Source organism: Myxine glutinosa, chromosome 3 (assembly GCF_964187855.1).
Source record: "Myxine glutinosa chromosome 3, kmMyxGlut1.1, whole genome shotgun sequence".
Taxonomy (NCBI): domain Eukaryota; kingdom Metazoa; phylum Chordata; class Myxini; order Myxiniformes; family Myxinidae; genus Myxine; species Myxine glutinosa.
The window spans coordinates 57,390,226-57,404,466 of record NC_136263.1 but is presented as its reverse complement, the minus strand read 5'-3'; positions in this window follow the sequence as shown (position 1 = coordinate 57,404,466).

Sequence of the window (14,241 nt, the reverse complement as noted above, 5' to 3'; positions counted from 1 at the left end):
AGAATTACCCTTTAGAATTACCCTTTAGAATTACCCTTTAGAATTACCCTTTAGAATAGGCTTTAGAATTACCCTTTAGAATAGGCTTTAGAATTACCCTTTGGAATTACCCATTGGAATTACCCTTTAGAATAGGCTTTAGAATTACCCTTTAGTAGGCTTAGAATTACCCTTTAGAATAGGCTTTAGAATTACCCTTTAGAATAGGCTTTAGAATTACCCTTTAGAATTACCCTTTAGAATTACCCTTTAGAATAGGCTTTAGAATTACCCTTTAGAATTACCCTTTAGAATAGGCTTTAGAATTACCCTTTAGTAGGCTTAGAATTACCCTTTAGAATAGGCTTTAGAATTACCCTTTAGAATAGGCTTTAGAATTACCCTTTAGAATAGGCTTTAGAATTACCCTTTAGAATAGGCTTTAGAATTACCCTTTAGAATTACCCTTTAGAATTACCCTTTAGAATAGGCTTTAGAATTACCCTTTAGAATTACCCTTTAGAATAGGCTTTAGAATTACCCTTTAGTAGGCTTAGAATTACCCTTTAGAATAGGCTTTAGAATTACCCTTTAGAATAGGCTTTAGAATTACCCTTTAGAATAGGCTTTAGAATTACCCTTTAGAATAGGTTTTCGAATTACCCTTTAGAATAGGTTTTAGAATTACCCTTTAGAATAGGCTTTAGAATTACTCTTTAGAATAGGCTTCAGAATTACCCTTTAGAATTACCCTTTAGAATAGGCTTTAGAATTACCCTTTAGAATAGGTTTTCGAATTACCCTTTAGAATAGGCTTTAGAATTACCCTTTAGAATAGGCTTTAGAATTACCCTTTAGAATAGGCTTTAGAATTACCCTTTAGAATAGGTTTTCGAATTACCCTTTAGAATAGGTTTTAGAATTACCCTTTAGAATAGGCTTTAGAATTACCCTTTAGAATAGGCTTTAGAATTACCCTTTAGAATTACCCTTTAGAATAGGCTTTAGAATTACCCTTTTGTAGGCTTAGAATTACCCTTTAGAATAGGCTTTAGAATTACCCTTTAGAATAGGCTTTAGAATTACCCTTTAGAATAGGTTTTAGAATTACCCTTTAGAATAGGCTTCAGAATTACCCTTTAGAATAGGCTTTAGAATTACCCTTTAGAATAGGCTTTAGAATAGGCTTTAGAATTACCCTTTAGAATAGGCTTCAGAATTACCCTTTAGAATAGGCTTTAGAATTACCCTTTAGAATAGGCTTTAGAATTACCCTTTAGAATAGGCTTTAGAATTACTCTTTAGAATAGGCTTTAGAATTACCCTTTAGAATTACCCTTTAGAATAGGCTTTAGAATTACCCTTTAGAATAGGCTTTAGAATTACCCTTTAGAATAGGCTTTAGAATTACTCTTTAGAATAGGCTTCAGAATTACCCTTTGGAATTACCCATTGGAATTACCCTTTAGAATTACCCTTTGGAATTACCCTTTAGAATAGGCTTTAGAATTACCCTTTAGTAGGCTTAGAATTACCCTTTAGAATAGGCTTTAGAATTACCCTTTAGAATAGGCTTTAGAATTACCCTTTAGAATAGGCTTTAGAATTACCCTTTAGAATAGGCTTTAGAATAGGCTTTAGAATTACCCTTTAGAATAGGCTTCAGAATTACCCTTTAGAATAGGCTTCAGAATTACCCTTTAGAATAGGTTTTGAATTACCCTTTAGAATTACCCTTTAGAATAGGCTTTAGAATTACCCTTTAGAATAGGCTTTAGAATTACCCTTTAGAATAGGCTTTAGAATGACCCTTTAGAATAGGCTTTAGAATTACCCTTTAGAATAGGCTTTAGAATTACCCTTTAGAATAGGTTTTAGAATTACCCTTTAGAATAGGTTTTAGAATTACCCTTTAGAATAGGCTTTAGAATTACCCTTTGGAATTACCCTTTAGAATTACCCTTTAGAATTACCCTTTAGAATTACCCTTTAGAATTACCCTTTAGAATTACCCTTTAGAATTACCCTTTAGAATAGGCTTTAGAATTACCCTTTAGAATAGGCTTTAGAATTACGCTTTAGAATTACCCTTTAGAATTACCCTTTAGAATTACCCTTTAGAATTACCCTTTAGAATTACCCTTTAGAATTACCCTTTAGAATTACCCTTTAGAATAGGCTTTAGAATTACCCTTTAGAATAGGCTTTAGAATTACGCTTTAGAATTACCCTTTAGAATTACCCTTTAGAATTACGCTTTAGAATAGGCTTTAGAATTACCCTTTAGAATTACCCTTTAGAATTACCCTTTAGAATAGGTTTTAGAATTACCCTTTAGAATAGGTTTTAGAATTACCCTTTAGAATTACCCTTTAGAATTACCCTTTAGAATTACCCTTTAGAATAGGCTTTAGAATTACCCTTTAGAATAGGCTTTAGAATTACCCTTTAGAATAGGCTTTAGAATTACCCTTTAGAATAGGCTTTAGAATTACCCTTTAGAATAGGCTTTAGGATTACCCTTTAGAATTACCCTTTAGAATTACCCTTTAGAATTACCCTTTAGAATTACCCTTTAGAATAGGCTTTAGAATTACCCTTTAGAATAGGCTTTAGAATTACGCTTTAGAATTACCCTTTAGAATTACCCTTTAGAATTACCCTTTGGAATTACGCTTTAGAATAGGCTTTAGAATTACCCTTTAGAATTACCCTTTAGAATTACCCTTTAGAATTACCCTTTAGAATAGGTTTTAGAATTACCCTTTAGAATAGGTTTTAGAATTACCCTTTAGAATAGGTTTTAGAATTACCCTTTAGAATTACCCTTTAGAATTATCCTTTAGAATAGGTTTTAGAATTACCCTTTAGAATAGGCTTTAGAATTACCCTTTAGAATAGGTTTTAGAATTACCCTTTAGAATTACCCTTTAGAATTACCCTTTAGAATAGGTTTTAGAATTACCCTTTAGAATAGGCTTTAGAATTACCCTTTAGAATAGGCTTTAGAATTACCCTTTAGAATAGGCTTTAGAATTACCCTTTAGAATAGGCTTTAGAATTACCCTTTAGAATAGGCTTTAGAATTACCCTTTAGAATAGGCTTTAGGATTACCCTTTAGAATAGGCTTTAGAATTACCCTTTAGAATAGGCTTTAGAATTACCCTTTAGAATAGGCTTTAGAATTACCCTTTAGAATAGGCTTTAGGATTACCCTTTAGAATAGGCTTTAGAATTACCCTTTAGAATTACCCTTTAGAATTACCCTTTAGAATAGGTTTTAGAATTACCCTTTAGAATAGGCTTTAGAATTACCCTTTAGAATACGCTTTAGAATTACCCTTTAGAATAGGCTTTAGAATTACCCTTTAGAATAGGCTTTAGAATTACCCTTTAGAATAGGCTTTAGAATTACCCTTTAGAATAGGCTTTAGGATTACCCTTTAGAATAGGCTTTAGAATTACCCTTTAGAATAGGCTTTAGAATTACCCTTTAGAATAGGCTTTAGAATTACCCTTTAGAATAGGCTTTAGGATTACCCTTTAGAATAGGCTTTAGAATAGGCTTTAGAATTATCCTTTAGAATAGGCTTTAGAATTACACTTTAGAATTACCCTTAATAATAGGTTTTAGAATTACCCTTTAGAATAGGTTTTGAATTACCCTTTAGAATTACCCTTTAGAATAGGCTTTAGAATGACCCTTTAGAATAGGCTTTAGAATTACCCTTTAGAATAGGCTTTAGAATTACCCTTTAGAATAGGTTTTAGAATTACCCTTTAGAATAGGTTTTAGAATTACCCTTTAGAATAGGTTTTAGAATTACCCTTTAGAATAGGCTTTAGAATTACCCTTTGGAATTACCCTTTAGAATTACCCTTTAGAATTACCCTTTAGAATTACCCTTTAGAATTACCCTTTAGAATTACCCTTTAGAATAGGCTTTAGAATTACCCTTTAGAATAGGCTTTAGAATTACCCTTTGGAATTACCCATTGGAATTACCCTTTAGAATAGGCTTTAGAATTACCCTTTAGTAGGCTTAGAATTACCCTTTAGAATAGGCTTTAGAATTACCCTTTAGAATAGGCTTTAGAATTACCCTTTAGAATTACCCTTTAGAATTACCCTTTAGAATAGGCTTTAGAATTACCCTTTAGAATTACCCTTTAGAATAGGCTTTAGAATTACCCTTTAGTAGGCTTAGAATTACCCTTTAGAATAGGCTTTAGAATTACCCTTTAGAATAGGCTTTAGAATTACCCTTTAGAATAGGCTTTAGAATTACCCTTTAGAATAGGCTTTAGAATTACCCTTTAGAATTACCCTTTAGAATTACCCTTTAGAATAGGCTTTAGAATTACCCTTTAGAATTACCCTTTAGAATAGGCTTTAGAATTACCCTTTAGTAGGCTTAGAATTACCCTTTAGAATAGGCTTTAGAATTACCCTTTAGAATAGGCTTTAGAATTACCCTTTAGAATAGGCTTTAGAATTACCCTTTAGAATAGGTTTTCGAATTACCCTTTCGAATAGGTTTTAGAATTACCCTTTAGAATAGGCTTTAGAATTACTCTTTAGAATAGGCTTTAGAATAGGCTTTAGAATTACCCTTTAGAATAGGTTTTCGAATTACCCTTTAGAATAGGCTTTAGAATTACCCTTTAGAATAGGCTTTAGAATTACCCTTTAGAATAGGCTTTAGAATTACCCTTTAGAATAGGTTTTCGAATTACCCTTTAGAATAGGCTTTAGAATTACCCTTTAGAATAGGCTTTAGAATTACCCTTTAGAATTACCCTTTAGAATAGGCTTTAGAATTACCCTTTTGTAGGCTTAGAATTACCCTTTAGAATAGGCTTTAGAATTACCCTTTAGAATAGGCTTTAGAATTACCCTTTAGAATAGGTTTTAGAATTACCCTTTAGAATAGGCTTCAGAATTACCCTTTAGAATAGGCTTTAGAATTACCCTTTAGAATAGGCTTTAGAATAGGCTTTAGAATTACCCTTTAGAATAGGCTTCAGAATTACCCTTTAGAATAGGCTTTAGAATTACCCTTTAGAATAGGCTTTAGAATTACCCTTTAGAATAGGCTTTAGAATTACTCTTTAGAATAGGCTTTAGAATTACCCTTTAGAATAGGCTTTAGAATTACTCTTTAGAATAGGCTTCAGAATTACCCTTTGGAATTACCCATTGGAATTACCCTTTAGAATTACCCTTTGGAATTACCCTTTAGAATAGGCTTTAGAATTACCCTTTAGTAGGCTTAGAATTACCCTTTAGAATAGGCTTTAGAATTACCCTTTAGAATAGGCTTTAGAATTACCCTTTAGAATAGGCTTTAGAATTACCCTTTAGAATAGGCTTTAGAATAGGCTTTAGAATTACCCTTTAGAATAGGCTTCAGAATTACCCTTTAGAATAGGCTTTAGAATTACCCTTTAGAATAGGCTTTAGAATTACCCTTTAGAATAGGCTTTAGAATTACTCTTTAGAATAGGCTTTAGAATTACCCTTTAGAATAGGCTTTAGAATTACTCTTTAGAATAGGCTTCAGAATTACCCTTTGGAATTACCCATTGGAATTACCCTTTAGAATTACCCTTTGGAATTACCCTTTAGAATAGGCTTTAGAATTACCCTTTAGTAGGCTAAGAATTACCCTTTAGAATAGGCTTTAAAATTACCCTTTAGAATTACACTTCAGAATTACCCTTTAGAATTGCCCTTTAGAATAGGCTTTAGAATTACCCTTTGGAATTACCCTTTAGAATTACCCTTTGGAATTACCCTTTAGAATAGGCTTTAGAATTACCCTTTAGAATTACCCTTTGGAATTACCCTTTAGAATTACCCTTTGGAATTACCCTTTAGAATAGGCTTTAGAATTACCCTTTAGAATTACCCTTTAGAATTACCCTTTAGAATAGGCTTTAGAATTACCCTTTAGAATTACTCTTTAGAATAGGCTTCAGAATTACCCTTTGGAATTACCCATTGGAATTACCCTTTAGAATTACCCTTTGGAATTACCCTTTAGAATAGGCTTTTGAATTACCCTTTAGTAGGCTAAGAATTACCCTTTAGAATAGGCTTTAAAATTACCCTTTAGAATTACACTTCAGAATTACCCTTTAGAATTACCCTTTAGAATTACCCTTTGGAATTACCCTTTAGAATTACCCTTTGGAATTACCCTTTAGAATAGGCTTTAGAATTACCCTTTAGTAGGCTTAGAATTACCCTTTAGAATAGGCTTTAGAATTACCCTTTAGAATAGGCTTTAGAATTACCCTTTAGAATAGGCTTTAGAATTACCCTTTAGAATAGGCTTTAGAATTACCCTTTCGAATTACACTTCAGAATTACCCTTTAGAATTGCCCTTTAGAATTACCCTTTGGAATTACCCTTTAGAATAGGCTTTAGAATTACCCTTTAGTAGGCTTAGAATTACCCTTTAGAATAGGCTTTAGGATTACCCTTTAGAATAGGCTTTAGAATTACCCTTTAGAATAGGCTTTAGAATTACCCTTTAGAATTACACTTCAGAATTACCCTTTAGAATTGCCCTTTAGAATTACCCTTTATTATTCTAGAATTACCCTTTAGAATTTAACACGGTGGGTTAGAAAGGTTCCTCTTCATTTTTGACAGACGGATGTAAGGAAGGACATAGCCCAATATTGAAGTGATTTCACCGCTTTAAAATATTCAGCAAAAGTTGCCTTAAATTAATCCATACCTACGGGAAAATTATAATTTTTTCAATCGGCCCAAATATTGAACCTGGGTGGTGTATAAAGCATCAGACCACTGCTTCGTTCTCTCCTAGTTTTTAAAATTTATTTATTTGCTGTTAAGAAATATGCTGCAATATATTTCCTGTAAAGAAATTGGAATTTCAAAATACGTATGCTATACAGTATATTTAATCGGCTAAAACTGTCTGTCTGTGCCCCCTCTGCACCTGCTTGAAAGATGGAAATGGTCCTCAGAGACAATAAATTACATAAAAGTTGTTTCAAATTCATGCTCACCTGCAGGAAAATTTATAACCATTAAGTACAGGTTGTTTTAAATCAACCAAACATACAGGAAAATTATAATACTGCCTCAATTTCGCTATTTCAACCAGTGCAAGAATAAAAGGCTTTCTTTTATTATTATTATTTATTTAATTTTCTATCGTGGTATTTTTACCACGGGATTCCAGCTAGTTATTTATTTATTATATCAATCTTTGCACTTTTATTTCTTTTCGTACCTGTTGACGTGAGTTCGTCTTTTGTCTCATTGCTCAGTAATAAAAAATAATTTTATTTTAAGCCACCGCAACATCTACTGTTTAACGTCCTTTATTACCTCTGCCACCAAAGGTGGATGGATGGAGGTTATGTTTTCACCCCTGTATGTCTGTCCGTTTGTTTGTGAACAAGATATCTCAAAAAGTTATGCACGGATTCGGACGAAATTTGGCAGAGATGTAGCGTATGTGACAAGGACGAAATGATTGGATTTGGGTGAAGATCCAGATTCGGATCCGGCCAGTAGAATTTTAAAGTGATTCTTCACCATTGGGAGATAGGGCCAAAAACGATACATAGCGGGATATCTCAAAAAGTTATAGATGGATTTGGACGAAACTTGGTGGACAGGTTGTGTGTGTGACAAGGACTAATCGATTCTATTTTGGTGAAGATCTGAATATGGATTCGGATATGATAATTATTTAATTTTTAAGTGATTCTTCACCATCGGGAGATAGGGCCAAAAACGATACATAGCGGGATATCTCAAAGAGTTATAGATGGATTTGGACGAAACTTGGTGGACAGGTGTGTGTGACAAGGACTAATCGATTCGATTTTGATGAAGATCCAGATTCGGATCCGGCCAGTAGAATTTTAAAGTGATTCTTCACTATTGGGAGATAGGGCCAAAAACGATACATAGCGGGATATCTCAAAAAGTTATAGATGGATTTGGACGAAACTTGGTGGACAGGTTGTGTGTGTGACAAGGACTAATCGATTCTATTTTGGTGAAGATCTGAATATGGATTCGGATATGATAATTGTTTAATTTTTAAGTGATTCTTCACCATCGGGAGATAGGGCCAAAAACGATACATAGCGGGATATCTCAAAGAGTTATAGATGGATTTGGACGAAACTTGGTGGACAGGTGTGTGTGACAAGGACTAATCGATTCGATTTTGATGAAGATCCAGATCCGGATCCGGCCAGTAGAATTTTAAAGTGATTCTTCACCATTGGGAGATAGGGCCAAAAACGATTCATAGCAGGTTATCTCAAAAAGTTATGCACACATTTGGACGAAACTTGGTGGACCGGTTGTGTGTCTGACAAGGACAAATATATTCGATTTTGGTGAAGATCTGAATATGGATTCGGATACGATAATTATTTAATTTTTAAAGTGATTCTTCACCATTGGGAGATCAGGCCAAAAACGATACATAGCGGGATATCTCAAAAAGTTATAGATGGATTTGGACGAAACTTGGTGGACAGGTTGTGTGTGTGACAAGGACTAATCGATTCGATTTTGGTGAAGATCCAGATCCGGATCCGGCTAGTCGGATTTTAAAGTCATTCTTCACCATTGGGAGAAAGGGCCAAAAACGATGCACAGCAGGATATCTCAAAAAGTTGTGAACGGATGATTTTGAGTAAATGTGATTCTGTGTTGTGATTTTCTGGTCCACTTTGGGATACAAAACGTAAACTGTTCACCTGACAGAGGGAATGCTCTCTACTGAGTGCCGCTCTAGTTTTCATCGCATCGTCACGACTGGAACCCCCTCCGCCCTCCTCTGCCTCCTCGCCGCCTCCTGCGCGTTAGGAAATCGGCTAAATCGCCTTCGGGGCTTCTCGTAGCCCCGGGGGCAAGGGCTGGGGGCGCGTTCCGTGACCCCGAACTCGCCGTGCCCTCTGAGCCGAGGCCCTGGAAACGGTTAGACGCTTGATGTCTGGAGAGCGGCCGATGAGCCGTGAAATTAGTGCTTTAAGTTAACTTTTCGTTCTGCCCTCGGACTCGGAGAGACGCGCGACCGTCAGACGCGTCGAATTGCCTTTTAGTCCGCGGTCTGTCTGTATGTCTGTCCGACGAGAGATCGAGAGTCGTGCAATTACTGCGGAGGATGGATTCATAAAACGCACCTCGTCCACCTCGTCATGCAGCAACCTCGATCTCCCCATCGTGGACGAGGAAACCATTAGGCCGAAAAGATTTAGGCCTACAGCAATAACTCGGATGAGGTAAAATTGTTTGTTTGTTGTAGATTAACGATCAAGTCGAAGTCAAATAAACACCATAACGCACGTTTTCCTCCTCGAACGAACCAACAGCTGCTTCGTGGTTCAAAGGAAAAACAGAAAAGCTCTTCGTGCTTAAACCAAGAGATTTTGTTTTGTACTCACGGGATTTACGGGCACGTAGAGGGGTATCTTGTTTGTTACGTATGCCGGGGGGGGGGAGGGTTGGGGAGGATTAATGAAGATTGCACGAGATAGGATTAAGTATTAAGAGGACGTGGCAGACGAAGGATGGCGTCAAATTCCGCCATATTTGCGTACGTAATAAATAGACGCTCCCTAAAGCGCATCTGCGGCAACGCGATGGGAACCCCGGGGTGAACGGGAAACGCTCGAACACCGCATGGCGAAGTGAACAAGGAGGTCAGAATACACTCCTCCAGGTTACCCTCTTCCTCCTCCCCCCCCCCTTCTCTGGCTCAAGGAGAAATCTATTTCGTCCTCTGGGGCTCATCGATTCGAGGGTGATTCGCCTTTGAGATTCGAGCACTTTCCTGGCAACATGAAGGCGCAGGTTCGAATCCAGAATCCTTCGTCAATCCGTCGTTTGTGCACTTTTTATCCATTTTGTGCGATATATCGACAATCTAATTAAGTTATCTCAACATCTGAAAAGTAAAAAGAACGCATTTTATGTCAATATGATAACTTAGGTGGGACATCTATATATTACGTACGCATTTGTGTGGGTGAAGAGTTTACATTGAGGAAAAGAAATTAAACACAAGGGCCGCTTTGACGCCTCTAAGCTGTCTAGTATGTGGGTTCGAAACCCGACCCAGCTATAAACTGCCGTCCTGGTGTTTCACAGGCAGGGTGGTCCATCGATGTGTGTGCCTTCCCTCGGATGGACGTTAAACTGGGAATCCCGTCTGCGGACATTAGTTGGCGTCACGTTAAAGATCCCATGGTATCCTTGAAAGATCCTGAAAGAAGTTCCTGCCCTCGTCAAACGCCATGCCTTGGCAGCCGGGTCGTGAAAGACTTGGGCCAAAAGCTTCCTTCGGGAATACGAACGTGCACGAGGAGTGGGGAGGGAAGGAAAACGAGGTTGGAGTTTGGGAAGTAGCAAGACGTGCCTACTTACCATGTCGATGGCCACGAATGAACCTTGACCCAAACTTTGCCAGTATGTATTTAATGCCAAACTCGATTTGTACTGTGACTGGGGACTGTTTGCGACTGGGGACTGTGGATTGCGACTGGGGACTGGGGACTGTGGATTGTGACTGGGGACTGGATTGCGACTGGGGACTGTTTATTGCGACTGGGATTGCGACTGGGGACTGGAGACAGTGGATTGTGACTGGGGACTGTGGATTGCGACTGGGGACTGTGCATTGTGACTGGGGACTGTGGATTGCGACTGGGATTGGGACTGGAGACAGTGGATTGTTACTGGGGACTGTGGATTGTGACTGGGGACTGTGGATTACGACTGGGATTGTGACTGGGCACTGTGGATTGTGACTGAGGACTGTGGATTGTGACTGGGGACTGTGGATTGCGACTGGGGACTGGATTGCGACTGGGATTGTGACTGGGGACTGGATTGCGACTGGGATTGTGACTGGGGACTGGGGACTGTGGATTGTGACTGGGGACTGTGGATTGTGACTGAGGACTGTGGATTGTGACTGGAGACTGTGGATTGCGACTGGTGACTGGATTGCGAATGGGATTGTGACTGGGGACTGTGGATTGTGACTGGGGACTGTGGATTGTGACTGGGGACTGTGGATTGTGACTGGGGACTGTGGATTGTGACTGGGGACTGTGGATTGCGACTGGGGACTGTGGATTGCGACTGGGGACTGTGGATTGTGACTGGGGACTGTGGATTGTGACTGTGGATTGTGACTGGGGACTGTGGATTGTGACTGGGGACTGTGGATTGTGACTGGGGACTGTGGATTATGACTGCGATTGTGACTGGGGACTGTTGATTGTGACTGGGGACTGTTGATTGTGACTGGGGACTGTTGATTGTGACTGGGGACTGTTGATTGTGACTGGGGACTGGGGACTGTGGATTGTGACTGGGGACTGTGGATTGTGACAGGGGACTGTGGATTGTGACTGGGGACTCTGGATTGTGACTGGGGACTGTGGATTGTGACTGGGAACTGTGGATTGTGACTGGGGACTGTGGATTGTGACTGGGGACTGTGGATTGTGACTGGGGACTGTGGATTGTGACTGGGGACTGTGGATTGTGACTGGGGACTGTGGATTGTGACTGGGGACTGTGGATTGTGACTGGGGACTGTGGATTGTGACTGGGGACTGTGGATTGTGACTGGGGACTGTGGATTGTGACTGGGGACTGTGGATTGTGACTGGGGACTGTTGATTGCAACTGGGGACTGGAGACAGTGGATTGTGACTGTGGACTGTGGATTGTGACTGGGGACTGTGGATTGTGACTGGGGACTGTGGATTGTGACTGGGGACTGTGGATTGTGACTGGGGACTGTGGATTGCGACTGGGATTGTGACTGGGGACTGTGGATTGTGACTGGGGACTGTGGATTGCGACTGGGATTGTGACTGGGGACTGTGGATTGCGACTGAGATTGTGACTGGGCACTGTGGATTGTGACTGGGATTGTGACTGGGGACTGTGGATTGTGACTGGGGACTGTGGATTGCGACTGGGGACTGTGGATTGCGACTGGGGACTGTGGATTGCGACTGGGATTGTGACTGGGGACTGTAGATTGCAACTGGAACTGTGACTGTGGATTGTGACTGGGGACTGTGGATTGCGACTGGGGACAGAGGGAGGACGTAACCGTGAGCCAGACGGACAACGAACCAGGCAGACAAATAAGGGCTTTCTTAGCCTTTCTATAGTGTAGAGGGAGAACATGTGTCCCGTGCAGTGATATGACAGTCGACAAAATGGGAAAAAAATCCTTTTCCATGTTCCACGTACCGAGCCGACGGACAGCTGTTTCAGTTTGTTCAACCATCAGTCAATGGCTCAGGGTAGGGCAGTGGAAGTATGAGGAGTAAGGTTACTGAGGGTATAAGGGTCACAAACAGACAGGCTGACATACTGGCATACATAGTCTTTGTTACAAAGGGTAAAAGAGGTCAGTGAAAGACTTAAAAAATCAGACAGAAGGACTTTAAATAAGTTTGAGCTGTGGAGGTAAAAATAAATTAAATAAATAAACACGTCGCCGACTGATTTCGGGTTTTTCCGTCGATAGACACGTGTCTGCATTAGGTTTGGTAGGACGAGATAAAGAGAGGGAAGAGGAAAGGAGGTGCATGAGGTTTAGTGAGGCGGCTAACACCCATTATTAGGGTGAATCGTTCGCATTGTGATACAAGAATGAAATTTGGCATTTACGTTCTTATACAGATACTCTTTAAATCCAGTCAATTAGCCAAATCGAAATTCAACATGGCGGCCATGTTTTTTTTTAAAGGCCGCCAAAATTGCGAGAACGCGCAATAAAGTTTTTAATATTGAATTGAGGATGTACAAGTATGAATACAAAATTCAAGAACTACATATTATCTACAAGGTACAAGGTATCTACAAGGTATCTACAAGGTATTATCTATTAGGTAATTTGTTCAGTTTACCTAATCAAGGTAAATTCAAAATTTTACCTACCTCTTATAGATAATATGTAGTTCTTTGATTTTGTATTGATACCCGTACATCCTAAATTAAATATTTAAAACTTAAAAAAACAAATTTCAATGTTTATGGTGCGTTTTAGCAATTTTGTCGGCCATTTTGAAAAACATGGCTGCGATGTTGAATTTCGAGATGGCTAATCGACTGTATTTAGAGAGTATCTCTATAAGAACAGCACTGCGAGGTTTCACACTTGTATCCCAATGTGAATGGTCTTTTGTGTTATTGTTAGAGGCAGTTTCACAAAAATGCGGAGATGGATGGAAAATGGAAAGAAGAAGAAGAACAAATGGATAGAGTCGCAGAGAGGTGATTCTCGCAGCTCGTACAGGTGGCAAAGGATGAAGGATGCGGTTGGCGTGAGGTTTATCACGAACCACACTGAAAGTTTTAAAGGTTGTTGTTTGTTTTCATGATGTTTGTGAGGCAGGAATGTGGGCTTTTTGTGACAGAACGTTGCGTTGAAAAGCGAGCACGGGGCTGTTTGTCGAGCTAACAGGTGGCAGCCATTAGATTTCCCTCCATCTTCCACAGGAAGTGCTACCAAGCCGCCGCGGGCACATGAGTTCGACCTGCTGCTGCCGTAGGTGCTCCGGGCCGGTGCTGTGTGCACACGGGGTACGTCATTGAACACCGCTTCGAAACCTCTTGAGGCCTAGCCTTTTGTGCAAGAACAATGGCGGAGAAGAAGAAGAAGAAGAAGGCGTTCGGATCATCCCGCTTGCGCTGCATCTTCTCCGAATATTAAAGGTTTGTGCAGACCATTATTACAAACAGGAAAGTATAAGATGTCAGATAAAGTGCAACAGATGTTGTCGATTGAACAGCTGACACCGACTATAGAGGGGTTTCAGTAGCCATGATGCAGTGCGCGGGCGCCATATTGTTTGGAAAGGTAAACTAGGCCAAATAATTCACGTAACCCTCCATTTCAGTAAGTCAGAATATTAGAGATAAACGTGCTCGATGGGAGAGCTACTGATACTATCGTTGTCAATGTCAGGGGAAGTGAATACAAACAACATGGTGACGCGCACTGCATTATGGGATAACTCTAAAAACCCTCTACTTAAGAATATGAAGTTAAAATATTTATTTAATTCAGTTCGAATCCAGCCAGTGGCTTCTGGTGCAGTGCCCCCCTTTAGGTTAGAACAGGTAGGTAGGAGGTAGGTTAGAACAGCAATTTGGGATTTGTTCAGGATGCGGCAAATGGGACCTCAAGTTTAACGTCCATCCGAGAGAAGGCACACACCT